Genomic DNA, 19015 nt, shown 5'->3' with positions numbered 1-19015 from the left:
GCCTATGAGTCACGTTCACACTTGGTACATGCATTCCAAAGGGGACCGAACATACAATGAAACATTCCTGCAAATTCATGCAAGGAAATGAACCAACATGTTCACATCAAGAGAGGATGAATTCGGCTATGAAGATGTATTCACTTAAATGGATGAACATTGATTTATTTTATTAGTCCATGAACTTGCATAGGGGACGGACGTACATTGTATCTACTTAAGGATGAACATTCATCCATGAATGTTCAATCATTAAATCTTGTATGTGCATCCTAGAAATCTCTTAGGCCTATAAATAGATTTCCATTTCATTTGTAACTCATCTCATCTCATATATAAAATTACTCTTGTGAGTTATTTCTCTTCAAAGTTCTTTGTGAACTTTATCGATTAAACAAGTGTAGTTCCTATACTTGTGGCATCATTCCTTCCATTTTGATTCCTAAATTCCTAGATTGTTATCTAGTGGGTTGAAGACACTATCACCACCCCTCAAGCAAGTTTGTGAAGACCGGGATTGTGCTCCTTAGCACTATTTCATCTTTGGCGTGTTTGAGATACAACATCACCACCATTGCCATTTCATCATCAACATCATCCATCGCTTCCATCAATTTCGCAGCCATCTCTATCTTTTTATTTATTTCATTTCATTCTTATTATTTATTTTCATTACTTATATTATTACCCTTTATTAAGTCCATTATTAAACATATTTTCTTATCTTATTTTGCAGCCCAAACTTATAAATTCGAGGACATCAGTACTTGTCAATCCTAGATCGGGACACAATAAGGCTATCTACTCTTCTCACCAAAGTGTGTAGATTCGCCTTACATCAAGCGGTAATCAGAGCATAGTTGGACTGACAACAATAGTGTCATTGGCGTGCAAAGAAAAAGAAAAACAAAAGAAAAGACTCATTCATCAGAATTGGAGTGCAAAAAGAAAGAAAAGACAAAAAGAAGAAAAGAAGAAAAGAAGAAAAGAAAAGAAAAAGTGAAGTTCAAAAAGAGAAAGCAAGCCAAGGAAAAGTGCTCTACCATAGCAAAGTACCTCAAAGAGGCCATCTACACTAAGAGAAGATAACCTTATTGTTTTTTGTGAAAGGTTGCAGTAAGTGTTGTTTCTTAAATTGTAAGTCACCTCTTCCTTTTCTATCCTTTCATTTTCCTTGTCTTCAACCATTTCTTTTTTTAAATACCTTTGAATCCTTTCTTCTACCTTTCCATTTCTATTCCTTTCTACCTTAACCTATTTGCAGCCGACACACACAAGGAAAGAATTAACCTGTTCTAATCTTGAGTAAGTTACTCAAAGGACTTAGCAAGAGAAATTTGAGTGGAAAAAGGCTATTGAGAGAGTGAGATCAGAAGGGGAATTGTTAAAAGCCATAAAATATTCCCGAGAGCAAACACGAGTGTTGAGTGGAGTGATCTCTTAATTTTCTTTGGAGTGAAGATTGTGAGGCTTTGAGAGTGTGCTGGTAAGGTTTTTAATTTTTTTTCTTTCTTTCTACTAACAATGTCTTATGATCTTTCATCTTTCCAAACAATGGAGAACAAAAAGCAAAGAACAAACACATTTCACACTCGTTGCCATGTAAATGGTAAAGTATGTCTTGTAGCTATTGACGGAGGAAGTTGTGCAAATCTTGCAAGCACATACATGGTTGAGAAGTTGGGGCTTATAACATTCAAACATCCCAGTCCATATGTTTTGCAAGGATTAAATGAAGATGAAGAGTTAGAAGTCATGGAGCAAGTACGTGTGTCATTTTCAATAGGGGGATATGAAGATGAAGTTTTGTGTGATGTTGTTTCTATGAATTCAAGGCATCTACTCCTTGGACATCCTTGGAAGTTCGATAAACGAGCATTCTATGATGGGTTCTCCAACAAATATTTATTCAAACACCAAGGGAGAAAGATCGTGTTGGTTCCAATGTGCCCAAATCAAGTCCATGAATGCCAAGTTATCGTCAAATCACGTATAGAGGAATGGAAGAAAACTAAAGCTATGAAGAAAGTTGAAAGAGAAGTTTCACAAGAGAAACAAATAACAGTGGAGGGAGATCAAAATGAAAATGAGAAAATTGATGTGAGAAACGTTGGAGTCGAAAATGAGAAAGTTGAAAAGATTGAATTTGGGAGCAAAGGGGGAAGTACGTGTGGAAGAGAAAATGAAAAGATTACAAGTGAGGTTGTGGTTAAAAGATATGATGGAGTTGAACATGCACAAATCAAAGAAGAACATTGTGAGAAAACCAAGACATTTGGAGTTGAAAATGAGAGTGAAGATGAGTGTGTTGAAAAACATGAGCATGAAAGGAACGAATGCAAGGAGAATGAAGTTTTGCTTTATACTAATCAATTTTTTTCTTCTATTCATTCTTTGAATTTGCAGGTTATTCCAAGGGACATTCAAGATGATTCAAGAATCATTTCTTTTGAAATTCCAAAAGATGTGTCACTTGAAATTATAAAGAACATGTTCATTAACCTTCAAAGTACATTCACCTCATACTCAAGATCGAATGAACCTTATAGAAGGGAAGATTCAATCAACCTAACCATGGAGAACATTAAGAGTCCAAACTCATTCATTCATGAATTTAATCCTTTCCTTTCCTTTGATGAATCCATTTATGGCGTGTACCATCATACAATGAGGCTAAAGGACTTGTTCACATTCAAGGGAGATGGATGCATTATTTTCAAACTCATTCATCAAATCCAAGTGCATGAAGGGAGCCTATGAGTCACGTTCACACTTGGTACATGCATTCCAAAGGGGGCCGAACATACAATGAAACATTCCTCCAAATTCATGCAAGGAAATGACCCAACATGTTCACATCAAGAGAGGATGAATTCGGCTATGAAGATGTATTCACTTAAATGGATGAACATTCATTTATTTTATTAGTCCATGAACTTGCATAGGGGACGTACATTGTATCTACTTAAGGATGAACATTCATCCATGAATGTTCATTCATTAAATCTTGTATGTGCATCCTAGAAATCTCTTAGGCCTATAAATAGCTTTCCATTTCATTTGTAACTTATCTCATCTCATATATAAAATTACTCTTGTGAGTTATTTCTCTTCAAAGTTCTTTGTGAACTTTATCGATTAAACAAGTGTAGTTCCTATACTTGTGGCATCATTCCTTCCATTTTGATTCCTAAATTCCTAGATTGTTATCTAGTGGGTTGAAGACACTATCACCACCCTTCAAGCAAGTTTGTGAAGACCGGGATTGTGCTCCTTAGCACTATTTCATCTTTGGCGTGTTTGAGATACAACATCACCACCATTGTCATTTCATCATCAACATCATCCATCGCTTCCATCAATTCCGCAGCCATCTCTATCTTTTTATTTATTTCATTTCATTCTTATTATTTATTTTCATTACTTATATTATTACCCTTTATTAAGTCCATTATTAAACATATTTTCTTATCTTATTTTGCAGCCTAAACTTATAAATTCGAGGACATCCGTACTTGTCAATCCTAGATCGGGACACAATAAGGCTATCTACTCTTCTCACCAAAGTGTGTAGATTCGCCTTACATCAAGCGGTAATCAGAGCATAGTTGGACTGACAACAAAAGTGTCATTAGCGTGCAAAGAAAAAGAAAAACAAAAAAAAAGACTCATTCATCAGAATTGGAGTGCAAAAAGAAAGAAAAGACAAAAAGAAAAAAAGAAGAAAAGAAAAGAAAAAGAGAAGTTCAAAAAGAGAAAGCAAGCCAAGGAAAAGTGCTATACCATAGCAAAGTACATCAAAGAGGCCATCTACACTAATAGAAGATAACCTTATTGTTTTTTGTGAAAGGTTGCAGTAAGTGTTGTTTCTTGAATTGTAAGTCACCTCTTCCTTTTCTATCCTTTCATTTTCCTTGTCTTCAACCATTTTTTTTAAATACCTTTGAATCCTTTCTTCTACCTTTCCATTTCTATTCCTTTCTACCTTAACCTATTTGCAGCCGACGCACACAAGGAAAGAATTAACTTGTTCTAATCTTGAGTAAGTTACTCAAAGGACTTAGCAAGAGAAATTTGAGTGGAAAAAGGCTATTGAGAGAGTGAGATCAGAAGGGGAATTGTTAAAAGCCATAAAATATTCCCGAGAGCAAACACGAGTGTTGAGTGGAGTGATCTCTTAATTTTCTTTGGAGTGAAGATTGTGAGGCTTTGAGAGTGTGCTGGTAAGGTTTTTAATTTTTTTTCTTTATTTCTACTAACAATGTCTTATGATCTTTCATCTTTCCAAACAATGGAGAACGAAAAGCAAAGAACAAACACATTTCACACTCGTTGCCATGTAAATGGTAAAGTGTGTCTTGTAGCTATTGACGGAGGAAGTTGTGCAAATCTTGCAAGCACATACATGGTTGAGAAGTTGGGGCTTATAACATTCAAACATCCCAGTCCATATGTTTTGCAAGGATTAAATGAAGATGAAGAGTTAGAAGTCATAGAGCAAGTACGTGTGTCATTTTCAATAGGGGGATATGAAGATGAAGTTTTGTGTGATGTTGTTTCTATGAATTCAAGGCATCTACTCCTTGGACGTCCTTGGCAGTTCGATAAACGAGCATTCTATGATGGGTTCTCCAACAAATATTCATTCAAACACCAAGGGAGAAAGATCGTGTTGGTTCCAATGTGCCCAAATCAAGTCCATGAATGCCAAGTTATCGTCAAATCACGTATAGAGGAATGGAAGAAAACTAAAGCCATGATGAAAGTTGAAAGAGAAGTTTCATAAGAGAAACAAATAACAGTGGAGGGAGATCAAAATGAAAATGAGAAGTTATTGGTGTATAATTGTTCAATAGTTGATGTACTATTCTAGACATTAAGGTTTCAGTGTTGAAATTGAAGTTAGGATGTGAAATTGGGATTATTTTGGAAAGCTTGTAAAAGTTGAGGTTTAAATCCAAATTTGGAAAGGTTGGGAGCTTAAGTGAAAATGTTATGTGAAGTTGGGATAAAAAGGAACTTGAGTGTTCAATTAGAAGTATTAAGGTCAATATTTATGTTGTGACATGAAAATAGTATCGAATAAGCATTTGAAAATTTGTTAGGAATTTATTTTCCAAAGTATGCCTATGTTAGTAAGATTCTAACATTTGATTTGAATTTGTATATGTTTGGTAATGATGTTCATCTAGAGATTGAGTTCTTGAAATAAAGATCAAATATTATTAAAGCTAATGAGAAATTTAAGGATAAAATGGTAAATTCTAAGGAATGATGCACGCTAAGGAGACTAAGTGAGTGCAAATTTAATTTCTACTTATGTTATCGAACAAACATTGGCTTGTGATAAGCCAGTGATGGAGTTACTATTATAAGGAGTGACTCCTAAAATGTTATGTGATTTTTGATGCATGCATATATGTGCATTTGGTGAGCTAATAGAATTAGTGAACATGTTGAAGATGTAAATTTGTGAAATCTACTTAGAAATTTAGTCTTGGACAATAAGTTTAGAAAATCACTACAAATTATAAAAAATTATTAGAGAATGATTTTTATATCATTGGATTCTTATATCAGTCTAGTTTTTTTAGAATAAATAGAAACTGATTTCGAGGTATATACAAACAGATATGAATTTTTAACCAAGGACATGTCATCTTGGTCAACTTTGACAATATACCATAAATTGTACAAATTGAACTAGAAGAAGTGCCTTATATGGATAGATTATTATTTGAGTATAATTTCTATTAGTACAAACGAAATAATTTTAAAAGGTGTATATTAATACAAAATAATATTTCTTTAAAGATAGTGCAAACTGTCTGGATATGAAATTGTGACAAATTTTGGGATTTAATGGAATTAGAAGTAAAGGATCAAGTTAAAGCTTAGTGAGGTTTATATTTTTTACTTGTATATAATGTTAAAGTGAGTGCAATGCATACATAACATTATACAAGGATGTTTTGTACATCATTGGGTAGGACTTGCTATAATTCTACTTTATTTATATTGGTATGATATTTATGGCATATATCATATATTTGACATATTCAAAATATGTCAAAAGTTGAATATAAAATGCAATGATCACTGATCGTTTCATATGATGTTTATCATGAACACATATGATATTTAACATGAATGATACTTTGGGTGTGAACTGCCCAATGTTAACTTATGATAATATACTTTCCCATTAATGGATCAAATAAAATAGACTATATGCCCAAGTAAGTCATTGAAGGACAGTGTGTAATTGACATGCCATAGAGTCTAGCAGCTGCATAATCGGATTAAAACTAATGTGTAAGGACATTTAGTGCAACACTATAGTGTGTAAAGGCACTAAGTGCATAAAGTGGTCACAACCATATGTGTATTATGGTGGGCACGAACTTATGTGTATTATGGTGGGCACGACCTTATGTGTATTAGCACTTCAGTTCATATTGACTCGAATACCCAGGGTCTTCATAGATTTACATTTGGGTATGGTTTATTGGTTAATAAATGATAAACAGACAAATAAGCTTATGAGCTTATGGGATAAATGACAACTATATTGGTAAAAACTTGATATCTGGTTATATCATGTTAATATATGGTAACATGGTTGGACTATAGGTAAGTGATCATATTGCATTGAATATGGTTATTCGTTTACATTTATATGTTGCATTACTTTGAATATTTATATGATTGCCTAACTAAGTGTATACTTAGCGTGGGATGACTTTCAAGCGTAGGAAAAAAGAAGAAAATGAGTAAGGAGTTGAGTTTGGTATCAATCACCAAGGAAATATTCACAGGTAACAATGATGACATCCTACTATGTTCTAAAAGTTATAGCTGGCATGTATACGAGAATAAAATGTTTGCAATTTCTTAATATAGTTAGTATTAAATATAATTAATAGTATGAATATATATTATGATATTAAACTATGCTTAAATAAATTTTATTTGGGTTTTAAATTAAACGTGGTGGACAATCATATTTATTTTATGAAATAGAACATAAATGTCTATCACTGCTTGAAATTGGTTTTGAATTGGTAACCAACAATATTATATTAATATTTTTCTCTAAATAATTATTTTATAATAATTTTTCAAGTTATGAAACTTGATATGCTGATTGAAACAAAATTTGACTCAGTTTACTTATACAAATGTTTTTGAATTCTGATGTGACATCTGTAACTCGTATTGGTTCTCATATATGTGTTATGGGTGTTACAAGTAAAAAGCTTTTCCAGTAAGTATGTCCAGCATTTGGTTAATAAACGGCTACGAGAAGTGATCCTTCTTTGTAGTTTTATTCAGGTTTGATTATCCACGCAAATTCTCCAACCCGTAGTTATGTGTGTTGGCACCAGCTCATTCTTCTCATTTGCTACTACAATTATGTACTCCTTCTTGGGAACACATTGCACGGGGCTTAACCAATTGTTGTCAAAAATAGGATATATAATCCCAACATCCAGCCACTTAATAATTTCCTTTTGAACAACTTCCTTCATGATTAGGTTTAACCTTCTTTGTTGCTCTATTGAACTGCTGTTAGGGTATTCTAGCAATATCTTATGCATACAAAATGCTGGACTGATTCCTTTAATATCAGCTATGTCCCAAGCAATTGCCCTTTTATGCTACTTCAAAATAACAATCAGATTGTCTGCTTGTGATGCTATGAGCTTTGCTACCACAATGACTGGCAAAGTCTTATTTTCTCCAAGAAAAGCATATTTCAAATGCTCGGGCAAGGGTTTGAATTCAAGATTAGGTGGCTCTTTTATTGACAACTTCAGAGCTTGAATAGGTCGATCACGAAATTCTAAGGATTCAAGTTGTTGCATGAAATTTCCTTTTACTACCTCATGTTCTGAAATTTTTACAGCATTAGTAGTGGCTACTTCTTTCATGTTGCAACATTCCTCCAAATGCTCCTGCACATAAACATCAATAACACCAATGCTATTGTATCCAACATTATCATCAATATAAGAAACATTTTTTCAAGACATTAAAAGTGATATGTTCATCATTTAAATGCATTGTAAGTTCTCAAATTTCCACATATATAAGGCTCTCCCTGTAGTAAGGAAAGGTTTGCCAAGAATGATTGGAACATCTTTGTCGGCTTCACAATCCAATATGATGAAGTTAGTAGGAAAAATGAATTTGTCCACACACACCAGTATGTTTTCCACAATACCACTAGGATGTATGGTGGAACAGTGGGCCAGTTGCAAGGTCACAACGGTAGGCCTTGCTTCTCCACTTCCAAACTTCCTAAAGATTGACAAGGGTATAATGTTAATGTTGAAACCTAAATCATATAAAGCCTTACCTACAAATTGATCACCAATGCTACAGGGAACAGTAAAACTCCCCGGATCTTTGAGTTTTGATGGCAATCTACTTGTGGCTATCATGCTACAACCTTCGGTAAGTGCTACAGTTTCAAACTCCCTAGCATTCACTTCTTGGAGAGGATATCTCTAATAAACTTGATGTAGTTTGGATTTTGCTCTAAAGCATTGATCAATAGAATGTTGATTGTCAATTACCGAAGTACATCAATAAATGATTTAAATTGTTGATCCATCTTGGTTTTCTTGAATCTTTGTGGAAAGGGCTGGGGTGGTCTTTGATTTGGTTGATTCGCCACTAGTTGTGGCATCACATGTATGACAGGGGGTATTTCTTGAGGTGATGTTGTTGGTATAGATCCATAACTACTGTTTTGTCCAACATCTCTTGCTAAAGCCTCTGGAATAGATGCATATTTTGCTACTTTCGTTTCCTTGGTCTGTTGTTCATAATTCTTTTTATTGTTTTCAGTAGTGGGTTTCCCAAGATGGATCCTTCTTTGAGTTGTAATGACTTTGCAATATTCGTTGAAATGTGTCTTCCCATGAGCCTTAGGAACTTCAGTATCGTAGGGTAGCGTCCCTGGTTTCCTATTGCTTAACGTATTGGCCAGCTGGCCAACTTGGTTTTCCAATGCTCTCAGAGATGTTGATTGGCTTTGAATTACTGCTTCATGTTGTGAAATATATTCTCTCATCAAAGCTTAAAGAGCAGTTAGGTTGGAAGCTTAATTGGAATTTTACCCTTGGTAATTATGTCTTTGTTGGGGTTGAGTTGGTTGTTGATATTGTGGCATCAGTGGTTGTTGATTGTAATGATGTTGTTGATTGCCAAAATTAGTTTGCACAATATTTTGGCTCCTTCAAGATAATTTGGGATCGTTACGGTAGTTGGCATTGTATGAATTCTCATACATGTTCGTATTATCACCCCTATTAAAATTTCTCACAAAATAATAGACTCAGGGTTTTGTGGACACTCTTCATAATTATGTCATTGCCACAATAAACACAAAAGGGTTGAAATGAAGTTTCTACCTCATAAATGCCACCCTGATTTTGTAATTTCTTTACCGTATCAGTCAATTTTGTGTCTGCCAAACATGTTCTTTGTATTGGGGTATTGATAGTCATTATTGGAAATCCTCTCAAATATATGTTATCCTTTATTGTATGACTTGTCCAGCAATGCTCCATTTGTTGAAGCACCAACCACCATGCGAGTATGCATGTTTAACCCATTATAAAACATCTACATTTGCATCTAATGGGGAAATATATGCATCAGATACTTTTTCAACAATTCGGTAAAACGCTCACAAGCTTCATATAAATCATTGTCTTCCAGTTGCCTAAAGTAGGTAAGGTTATTCCTTAGCTTTGCATTCATATTGGACAAATTGAAGCGCAACAGAATTTTTTGTGCTAATTCATTCCAGGATACTATAGCACCCAAAGGTAGCAAATTGAGCCATGCTCTAGGTTTGTTGCTCAACGAATAAGGAAACAACTTCAGCTTTAATATTTCATCAGGAACTCCTTGTTGTACAAAGGAATCACACACCTCTATGAATGCCCTAAGGTCTTTTCCACGTATTGCTACTAAATCACCGCATAACTTTGCCACCTACTGCCACTAAATCACCGTCGATATTCGATAAATAAGCTGCTATATTTCCCCATAGAGTGTAGCATTTGAAATAGCACCAGCTTCAACTCAAATTTAGTTGCTTGGATAGATGGTTGCATAATTCCAGGGTGTAAGTCATCCAGCATAGGCACAACTTGCTCTCTAATAGGTCGGTTGCGGTCATCCAGGTTGAAATATAACTATTGCTCAGCTCCTATTTTGTACGATAATTATCCTTCTCCAGCATGATGTAATGGTGGCAGGGCATTGTGACAATGTGCTTGATCACCCATATTGACTTGATTATGGTTGTCTTCTCTTTGACAACGGTAAAAGTTTATCTCAATTTCAAGATCTAATGGCACGAGGTCATCGCTATCAGACATACAACACTAAGCTAAAAAGAAAGTACCTACAAAAGAAAAAAAAATAAGGTTAGTAGATGTAAACAAAAACTCTAATGCAAATAGTTTCTCCCCGATAACAGTGCCAAAAACTTGATGACTGTAAAATACGCTTTATCCTAACACAAGTATACGCTGTCAAAAGTAGTAATAGATGTTTCACACCATTGAGTATCGTATCCACAGAGAGAAAAATTAGTTTATAAAAGAGTTATAAGAAAAGTTGATTAAAAGTGACATGCAACATGTTCTAAAAGAGTGAATTCAATAATAAAAACACCAGGTCATGCTACAGCATTGAGTGAAACACAAGATCAACATCAAATGGGTCGGAATGATAAAAGAGAATTTATGATGTAACCATGTGTTTAAATCTGTCACTAGGTATCTAACATAAATTAACTTTAATTAATCATTCAAATTCAGCTGTCACTAAATCAAACTGTTAATCTATTAACTATACAAATGCTTGGCAACATACATCTCAATGTGGAAAATTGCTTCTCACAATACCAAGGCCAACAAAATTAGTATTAACATTAATACATAAATTTCTATACTATATGAACAAACATGCATTTTATGATAAAATCTCTTTAACCATCCAAAAGCTCAAGGCACAAAGTCATAATTTTAAACATTCATCATAGCACAAATACCAAAATAAAAAACTAAGTTTATATCAAATATCATCCAAAAGATAAAAACAGAATTCATATTATCCTAATACTTTTCTATATCATGTAGGAGATAATTGTAGCTGAAATAATCTAGGTTGACTGCAGACGGTACTTGGTAATGGCTTCTCTTTGGATGTTACAATAGTTCCCCTGTTGAGTGGCTTAAGTAGCCATGATAAGAGATGAGAGAATTCAGGATGAGTGTTGGAGAGTGGAGTGTCGAAAATCTGATGCCCAAATGAATAAACGACTCTCCTATTTCTAGGTAAAGGGAGCCATCCTATCTCCAATGAAATTGCTCCACACGTCAGGTGCTGGTTGGAGAAATAAAAGTTGTCCCATTCCATAACATTCTACTAAGAACTTGATGACTCATTGCTTGCTGTAGCTGATAACTCCATAAAAAGGCTACTTTTAAGGCCTTTTTCACTTAAGTTATTGTTTGTCTAACGGTGCATTTAGGTCATTTTAGATGCATGTAGCTGCATATAGTTGCATTAGGGGTGGTTGTACTATTTTAATTTGTTAAGGTGATGTATGAGGAGGAATGTGTAGTTTTTAGTGATGTTCAGGAAATATCAAGCAAAAGGGCGAGCTGGGAAAGAATGCCATGACATCATAAGTTGCTAAAGCAGATTGAAATGCCTTGGCATTTCTAGCGTAGAAAAGGACAAAAATATATTCTTAACAAAAAGATAGTTGGCAAGGCACATGTCTGATGGTTATAACCGCCTTCTGGGGACCACTTCCACCTATGAGGATATAATTCACGCACAAAAGATGAATCTATGGTTATGATGGGTATTTTGAGTGCAAAAACCCAAGAATACTCTTAGATATTTTTATTATAAGAAGACACCTTGTAGGAGAGAGAAAAGAGAGAGACTTCAGCCGAAAAATTCTCCATTTCCTTCATATTCTTCACCGTTCTTTTTTCTCTAATTTTCTAGTGGTTTTCCTCCATTAACAAGCTCTAAGGAGTGATGAGCTAGTCGTCCGAGAGGAGCTAGTGAGCTAAAGCGGTTCGTGGTGACCAATGAGAGCTCTGATAGTGAACGTCGAAGGCCTTTTCCTCCTTCCCCTTTGTTGTTATTTTTCATCTGATTTGGGTTGAAAAAAACAAATGATTTTTATGAATTATTTCATGGATGATTCGAACCCCACCATGAACCAGATTTATTTGGTGGGAGTTTACGATGGATGTTTAAGTTTTTATTTTAATGGATGATTACTCTTTTTCTATAATTTTATTTGTTTTATTTATGGAGCTTAATGTCTTAAGGTTGTAGGAGCTATTAAAGTAGCCATTCCTTAGGAAAATAATTAGTGTTCGAGAGAAACTAAGTAGCTCAACTTTAGTGTTTGAGAGAAACTAAGGTGGATCGACAAAAATAATGGGTTTTAGATAGTAACTAACCTAATCCACCTTTAAAAAAGGCTATGATTTCAATCTACTAAAAGGGGTAGTTCTTGGTTGAGAGGGTAGATGTTAGCGTGAATATTGAATGGTATTACCGTGAAATATTCTGTTACACTGATGGGATCCCTGTACCTACTAACGCCAATAGGTATTGCCATGACATTATTAACCTGTCGAGTCCCTTGACTAGAGATAGCATAGGGAACTTTTAGTAAACTCTGTTGGACAAGTAAAATATAGAAATGCAACCATCTTGAGAGATTTGACTTAAGTTTCCTAGTGACTCCTATCATTATTCCCGTAGTAGGTTGTTGTGTGAGGATTATCAAGTCATTTCATTCTATCTGATATTTATCTTTTGTTTTGCCTTTATATTTTCAGTTTATTTCACTACACATAATATATGTTGCCACGACTTTTACATCTATTTTGCCTCGACAGCACCGTTTGCTGCCACATCAGACCATCATTTCATCCCCACCAATATATATTACCTCGATATCTTAGTGCATACCATTACTAAATATACTTAGATAGAGTAGTGCTTTGCTCTGGTTAACCTTTGTAATTTCCACCAATCCCTATGGAGACGATGCTCACTCGTTACTTTATTACTTGAGTGATTGTGTATACTTGCACATTATTTGCGTATAATTTTATAGTACTCATAAAACGTGAACAAGTTTTTGGCACCGTTAACAGGGATTGGCAACGTGAAGTTAATTAGTTTTGTCAGAGCATTTTATTTTATCTTCTTTATTTTTGTATAGTTTACTTTATATTTTAATTTATTCTTTTTCAGGTTTATTTGATTTATGCTCAAAAGACATTCTGACGAGCCATTGGAACCAATAGAACCTGAGATTGAGAGACTTTTTAGACAAAGAAGACGTGCTCAACGTGCTCGAGAAAATATGTATCAAATTAAGAACTAGGGAATTAGTTAAGATGAAGGCAATTAGAATGTCGAGACATTCCAAAATGTTACACCTGCTAATAGGCCTCGTGCTATTCGCGATCATTTAAATCCAATGCTAGATTATATGATTCCTGGAATTGTGGCACCCAAAATTCAAGGTGCACATTTTGAGCTTAAACCAGTCATGTTTAATATGTTGAATTTCATAGGGAAGTTTGGAGGCATGCCAACTGAAGATGCCAGACAATATATTCACAATTTTTTAGAGGTTTGTGATTCTTTTCGCCGAGTGGACAAGGATGTGCTGAAATTAAAGTTGTTTCCATATTCTTTACGTGATCGAGCAAGGGCTTGGTTGAGTTGTATTCCATCCGGTTTGATGGAATCATGGGCCGATTTTTGTAAGAGTTTCTTATTGCGATATAACCCACCAAACATGAACAGTCAACTAAGGAATGACATAGCATCTTTTCGCCAGGGCAAGGACGAATCTATGTATGAGTATTGGGATCGTTACAAGAGTTTGCTTCGAAAGTGCTCAAATCATGGTTTTCATGATTGGACTCAAGTAGTTATGTTTTACAATGGAGTCAATGCACCCATGAGGATGATGCTTGATACCTCAGCAAATGGGACATTTGTTGGATAAATCACCTATTGAGACGTTTGCTATTTTGGATAGAATTGCCAACAATGACTATCAATTTCCTTCCTTAAGGCTTGGGTGTGAGAGAAAAGCACGTGGAGCATTCGAGTTAGATACAAAAGACTCGGTATCCTCTCAACTATTAGCTATTACTAATATGCCAAAAAATTTACAATGCTCCACCGAGGTAAAGAAAGTGAAAGTAGCTAGCTCAGCATGTTTGTTATGCCAAGGCAATCATCACGAGAGAGAATGTCCAACCAACCATGAGTCCATCAACTTTATAGGTAATTTCAATAGAAATAATAACAATATCTATTATAACACTTATAATGCAGAATGGCATCAACAACCTAACTTCTCATGGGGTAATCAAGGAACCCAGAATGCTTATCAACCTACTCATCAACATAATTAAACTGAATCTCAAGGATACCAAAATAATATGCCATGGAAAAATGCTAACAAGGGATCCTCATATTCAATAAGCATTAGTTATTTGGAAGCCACGATTCAAGATTTCATAACTACCATGAAGTCAATGTTGCAAGACCATTCTACTTCAATTAAAAATCAATGAGCTTTACTTCATAGTTAAGGCACCTTACTTCAAAGCCATAGCTCCTCTTTGAGAGATTTGGAATGTCAAGTTGGTTAGATTGATGTGGCATTACAGGAGTGTCAGCAAGGATGTCTGCCAAGTGACACTGAAGTCACTAAATCGCAAGAAAAAATAACAATGCAATGTGTTGACTCTTAGGAGTGGAATGAAAATTAACCAAAGGTTGGGGGGACACAACATGATGATTCTACCCCATTGTTGAACAAGTTTAACCTGAATTACATGATGAAATCATTACCAAGAAAGATAAGGAGGAGAGTTCTAGTAGTTAGCCTTTCAAAGCTCAAAATTCTGATGCCAAGGGTAGTTAAGGAAGCTAGACCCCCACCACCTTTCCCGAAAAGACTGAAGAAGCATAATGACGAAGTTCAGTTCAAGAAGTTTGTGGACATTCTTGATCAACTCCATATCAATGTACCTTTCTTGGAAGCTATTAATAAATGCTGACGTATGCCAAGTTTCTTAAGGAAATTTGCTCCAAGAAAATGAAAGTAGAGAAGTATGAGACAGTTTCCACATCAACATAATTTTTCTCTTCGTTGAGAAAGTTGCCAACAAATCAAAATGATTCGGGCAACTTCATTATTTCATGTTCTATAAGAGCTAATTTTGTTAGAAACGCACTATGTGATCTTGGTTCAAGTATGAACTTAATGCCGAAGTCCATATTCTTGAAGCTTGGCATAGGAGATGCTAGACCCACCTCTGTGATTTTACAACTTGTCGACCAATCCCATGTTAGACCTGAAGGGAGAGTCGAAGATGTCATAGTAAGGGTGGATAAATTTTTGTTTCTAGTCGACTTCCATATTCTTGATTGCGAAGTTAATGCCAAGGTACCTATCATTCTGGGTAGATGTTTCCTAGCCACTAGTCATATTTTGATAGATTGCAAAAAAAGGTAAACACACCATGAGAGTGGCTGATCAGTGTATGACTATCAATGTGTTTCGTACTCTCAAGTATGCTGATGACCCTGAAAAAGGCCAAGGCATGTCTGAATTGAACTCATTAATTGAAGAAAAAACCAAACACCTTTGCCAAAACAATTTCATTCAGCTAGCAGACAAGGAATGTTCAGTTGATGATGAAATCTTAGAGGAGTATGACAAATTACCAATTGGGGTGGAAAATCTAGCTTACTACTAGCTAGATCAGGTATGAACCCCTAAAATTTGCTAAATTTATTCCTTCTAAGCCATCGTTATTGCATGCACCTACCCTATATTAAATATGTTTACTTGGGTAGCGCTAATACTTTACCTGTGATTATTTCCTCTATCCTTACTACTAATCAAGAGCAAATTTTGTTATGTGTTTTGATGCAGCATAAGAAAACACTTGGTTGGACTATGGATAATTTAAAGGGAATTAGTCCAATGATTTGGATGCACAAGATTCTGCTAGAAGAATGTCATGGCAACTCGATAGAACCACAACAAAGACTCAACCCTGTTATGAAGAAAGTATTAATGAAAGAAATTCTGAAATGGCTTGATGCTAGAGTGATTTACCCTAAATCAAATAGCTCATGGGTCAGCCCTAGCCAATGTGTACCAAAGAAAGGCCAAATGAACTACACAACCACTGAGAAAAAATTACTTGCCGTGGTATTTGAGCTGATGTGTGATGAGAGCGACTATGTCGTAGGAGCTTTCTTGGGGAAACGCCAAGGTAAACTTTTTCATGTTTTATATTATGTTTGTCGTACCTTGAATGAAGCACAAATGAACTACACAACCACTGAGAAAGAATTACTTGTTGTGGTATTTGAATTTGATAAATTTAGACCAAACCTAATAGGCACTAAAGTTATTATTCACACTGGTTATTCAGCTATAAAATATTTAGTTAACAAAAAGGGTGTCAAGCCAAGACATATTTGGTGGATCTTACTTTTTCAAGAATTTGACTTAGAGGTTGTAGATAGAAAAGGTAATGATAACCAAGTTGTTTATCATTTATCTAGGCTAGAGAACAATTCTGAATGCCATGACACTGCAGATATTTAAGAGGAATTTCCTTATGAGAAAATATTATATGCCACAGCAATCTCGTGGTACGCTGATCTTGTTAATTTTCTTGTTAGTAGAATACTACCTTTTGATTTGAACAGCCAGGGAAAGAAAACATTCAAGCACGATATAAGGTTTTATTTTTGGGATGATCCATATTTATTCAAGCATTGTGTTGATCAACTCATTATACGATGTGTACTGAAGAGGTGCAATGAGATATTTTATACCATTATCACACGGCCACTATTGGAGGCCATTTTGGAGTAGCAAGGACTGCTGCCAAAGTTTTGCAGTCAGGTTTTTAATGGGAAATATATTCAATGATGCTCGGATATTTTACAAGTCCTTCGATCGATGCTAATGCATTGGAAACATATCCAGGCGACATGAAATATTGTTGCAAGGCATTTTGGAAATTGAATTGTTTGAAATTTGGGGAATTGATTTTATGGGACCATTCCCATCTTCTGGAGGTGATCTATACATCTTGCTTATTGTGGATTATGTATCCAAGTGGGTGGAGGCAATAGCAATATCAAAGAATGAATCTAAAATTGTGCTCAAGTTTTTGCATAAGAATATCTTCACTCGGTTTAGAGTACCTCGAGCCATCATTAGTGATGAGGGAACCCACTTCGATAACAAGTTGTCTGCCAAGGCATTAAGGAGTTATGGAGTCCATCACAAGATTGTCGCGGAATATCATCAACAGACAAATGGTCAAGTTGAAATATCCAACAGCGAGATAAAGCAAATTTTAGAAAAAGTGGTGAATCCAAGGCAGAAGGATTGGTCACCAAAGTTAGATAAAGCAATTTGGGCATATAGAACAGCATTCAAGACTCCTCCTAGGCATGTCATCATTCAAGTTGGTGTATGGAAAGGCATGTATGCTCCCTATTGAGCTCGAACATAAGGTGTATTGGGCTATTAAAAGATTGAATTTTGATGCTCAGATAGCTGGGGAACGGAGATTACTAGAACTTAATGAGTTGGAAGAGTTTAGGGCACAAGCATATGAGAATATGAGGATACACAAGGAAAAGGCAAAGAAGTGGCATGACCAAAAACTTATGTCACGAAATTTTCATGTTAGCCAAGAAGTGTTGCTTTACAATTCCAGACTTAAACTTTTTACTGGAAAGCTAAAATCTCGATGGTCAGGACCATTTGAGGTTTATTATGTCTATCCCCACAGAGCAGTTGACATCAAGAACATAGATGATGGAACGATCTTCAAAGTTAACAGCCGGCATCTAAAAATTTACAATGGAGCTCCACCAGTGTACGACAAGTCAGTGATTTACTTACACAACGCTTGAGTGTGTCTGCCTGAAAAACAAATTTCAATGCCACGGCATTGAACTTCCCTGATTGTACATAAATAATAAATTTACTCTTTCCTTTTATTTTTATTTTTATTTTATCTCATGAATAATTACATTTTGTTTTATTTTGAAGGGACAGTACTGCAGTCATACGTTTGAGCGGTAACCAAGGATAGGAAATAGACTAAGCAATGAAAAAAGGGAAATATTCTTTTATTTTTTATTTCCTTAATTTATTCTATTTCCATTTTTTTAAATGTCTTTTCACATATAATTTATAATCTGCAATTACTTTTTTACCCACTCATTTACCCTATCCACTAATTTTCTCTTAACCGTCCACTCACTCCATCTCTCCCATTATTTCTTTTAACTTTTTCTTATCATCTCTTCCTTCTCTCATTTGTCCTCCTTAGCTGATGCCATTGAAGCCAAACAAAGCTCTCAACTTTCTTCCTTTCACTCCCAAATTGTCACAAAAATGGTATTAACGAGACCTATGGAGGACGAAGCCCCTATTCCTTAACAGTTCGTTAACGATGCGACAAAGCAACGATTTCAAAACTTTAAAAACTGTAAGTTTTTCTTTGAGTTGGGGTTCATTTTCAATGACGAACAAGATGGTAGTTTCAGACCAGACATAATGAATCTAGTCAAACCCCACAAGTGGTAGAAGTTTACGAGGCACCCTGGTTCCGTGAATGCATCGTTGGTGAAATAGTTCTACGCGAATATTTCTAAACTGAACCAACATACAGCTTACGTTTGAGGTAAATACATTCGATTCAGACCATCTGTCATTAATTGGTATTTTCATTTACAAGGTGTTGAAGATCAACATGAAAATTTGAGAAAGATGCCGACAGTGCCACATACGATGGAGTCTTAGAGGATTTATGCTCTTCGAACACAACTTGGAACGACTGACAGACTAGTAATTACTCTGTCAATCGTGAAAGCCTCC

The sequence above is a fragment of the Hibiscus syriacus genome, unplaced genomic scaffold, assembly GCF_006381635.1.
Source record: "Hibiscus syriacus cultivar Baekdansim isolate YM2019G1 unplaced genomic scaffold, ASM638163v2 tig00000477_pilon, whole genome shotgun sequence".
NCBI classification, from domain to species: domain Eukaryota; kingdom Viridiplantae; phylum Streptophyta; class Magnoliopsida; order Malvales; family Malvaceae; genus Hibiscus; species Hibiscus syriacus.
The sequence above is the reverse complement of the archived record's forward strand: the minus strand, read 5'-3'. Positions refer to the sequence as shown.